At 43.6% G+C, this 2,651-nt stretch overlaps 1 protein-coding gene across 1 annotated transcript in view; it reads right to left on the bottom strand.

Annotated features, from left to right (window-relative positions):
• Positions 1-2,651, bottom strand: part of LOC116185518 (transcription factor LBX1-like) — a 75,269-nt gene that overhangs the window by 70,668 nt on the left and 1,950 nt on the right. The gene's annotated exons all lie outside the window — the stretch shown is intronic.

Below are 2,651 nucleotides of genomic sequence, written 5' to 3'. Positions count from 1 at the left end.
GAGAGAGAGAGAGAGAGAGAGAGAGAGAGAGAGAGAGAGAGAGAGAGAATGTGTGTGTGTATTTTACCGTCGAGTCCATAACGATCATTTTGAATAACCGAGCGATTTCGTTTCGAGTGTCGAGATGCGAGCAGAAGGCACGAGCGATAGTCTGTGTGTGGATTTATCGTAGGATTGCACACGATACGCGTGCATCGTCAAAGCACGAGAAGAATTTCGAAACGAAATCCATGATAATACGATCTTTGATTTGATGGATGTTTAAAGCGAGGAAATTCGAGTTGTTTCTCGTAAAACAGGAAAGGAAAAAATTATTTCGAGGAAGATGTATATATATATATGTACGAATGATGAGGAGGAATCTCATCGTGATTTCTGATAAAATATGTGATATGCTTGTTTATTGTTGTTGGACGGAGGACAAAGTTCGGAGCGAGCGATCGATAATGTTGGATAATGTTGAATTTTTTAGAGTGATTTTAAGGAAATTGTAAAGGAAGGAAAAGATATATATATATATGTGTGATAAAGAATCTCGTGGTTCGTCATGGGATAGCCCGATTAAATCGTTATGACTAATCTTGAAATTGTTTACTTACTACGATACGAATGGCAAATCGTTCTGGGTTACGGTCGAATTATATTAGGCGCAAAGGATCGTGCATACGTGGCAATTAATTTATTACCACTCGTCTTTGATCTTCCATGCATTTAACCCTTGCTGCTCGTTAATTACCTCGAAGATAACGGTTACGGGTGTTATCTCTCGATCTCGTCAATCACGCTCGTCACCGATCTTCGAAGAAATTTAGAAAACGAAAGAAAATTATCGTCGAAAGAAATTCCACCGAGACGAATCCACTTTCCAATTACATTTAAACGTTTCGCCGATATTATTATTATTTCGTATTCACCGTACACACCGTGATAATGACGATTATCTTATCGTTATCGAGAAAAATATTACTCACTCTCTCGTGACATCGCATTAATTACATTAATCATTTATTCGGTAGAAGATGGATACTTGGCGGATAGTTGCTGCAAACGTTGAATGCATGCAGCGTAAACTAGAAATACGAACACGCGTCGACGTTATAACCAGCTCTGGACGTCGTGCGTCATCGGTTCTCTTCGTGGCACCGCGAAAAGGTCACCGGCGAGAGAGCATGTGTAAAGACGTGTCGGGTCTCTCTCCCCGTATCCGTCCACGTATAAGCGATTACGAGAGCGGTATGGAGCTAAACTGCAGCTGCACTTAAGCCCCCGTCTCCCCATCTTGCATTTCCGCATTGTCCGCCATTCTTTCCGCCGCTCTTTTCCCTCTTTCCTTTCTTTCTTTCTTTCTTTCTTTCTTTTTTCTCTCTCCTTTCCTCTTTTTTTCACCACGATCACCGATTTCTCGCCTCGCGGCCCATTGTTACGAGATACGAGATATCCCCCCGATTTCCTGAATGAATTTCCACCCACCGTGCGTTATTCAACGAATATTCATCGGTTTTCCGCCTCTCCAACGTGGCGACGCGGTTTCGAGGAAAAGGAGCGTAATGCGCGCCACCACGAGCAAAAATTCACCGAGATTATTGCGTTTTTCTTTTCTTCTTTCTTTTTAAAAAGGGGAAGGGGGGATCTGTATTCCAGCGGTAAAAAAGGATTAAAGCTTACGTTAACAATCGAATATTCGGGTTCACCGTGTCTGGAATGAAAATAATCTCGTCGAAAGCGACGTGGAAAGTTTCGAAGTAAATCGTAAATTATAATCGTTTCTAGAGTGGATGCGACGATGCGAGTGATCGAAAACGATTCGGAGAAGAAAGGGGGAATAGAACGGGATTACGAATATTGCATCGTTTCGTGGAACGTTGTTACGATATCGCGTAATTTTCCCCGGGGTTTACCGGGGTAACTCGAGAAATCGAGAAGTTACGTTAAATCGAGACAAGGCAAGTTATTCGAAATTCGGAATATTTATGCACGTTTCTCTGGATAGGGATGCTTTGAGTTTAGCAAGTTTGATTGACCGCTATTTGTTGGTCAATGGAGCGGAGATATGAATAACGCGCTAACTCAAACTACGTATGTATATACAACGATGTTATCGCTGAAAAAAAAGTATCCTTGGACTTTTGTTTCTCAATGTCAAACATTTTCGTCACGATGGTGAGCTGTGTAAATACTATCGATATCGATCCAACCGAAAATTTACGTTGCGAGAAAATTCGACGTGACGTTTGTTTACGCGTGGATGAGTCCGCTTCGCGTTCGAAGAAATGGCGGCCACTTAGCGAAGGAGAGGCCGGCGTGCTATATCGAAAAGCGTACGATCTCCGACGAGCGCGGTTACGAGGTACGATAAGAGCGAGAGAAGAGACACCGGTTGACCGGATAATAGCGTGGAACGAACGCCGCGCTAACCAGCTGACGTTTCGAAGGAATCGTAAGGTGGCGCGTGGAAAAAGAGAGCGAAAGGAGGAAAGAAGAAGGGGCCATGGGATGGGAAAGACGAGGCGTGGAAAGAGAGCGGGAAAGAAGAAAAGAGAAAGCGTCTGAAACGGCGAGGAACGGCAGATGTAAACGAGAAGCTTTTACCTTTAATGGATTCGCCCCGGGGCCATCGAGATCTTCGGGGTTGAAAATACTCGGCGGTAACG

Source organism: Apis dorsata, unplaced genomic scaffold (assembly GCF_000469605.1).
Source record: "Apis dorsata unplaced genomic scaffold, Apis dorsata 1.3 scaffold_199, whole genome shotgun sequence".
NCBI lineage: Eukaryota > Metazoa > Arthropoda > Insecta > Hymenoptera > Apidae > Apis > Apis dorsata.
Note: the sequence above shows the minus strand (reverse complement) of the source record. Positions and strands in the feature narration are given on the sequence as shown.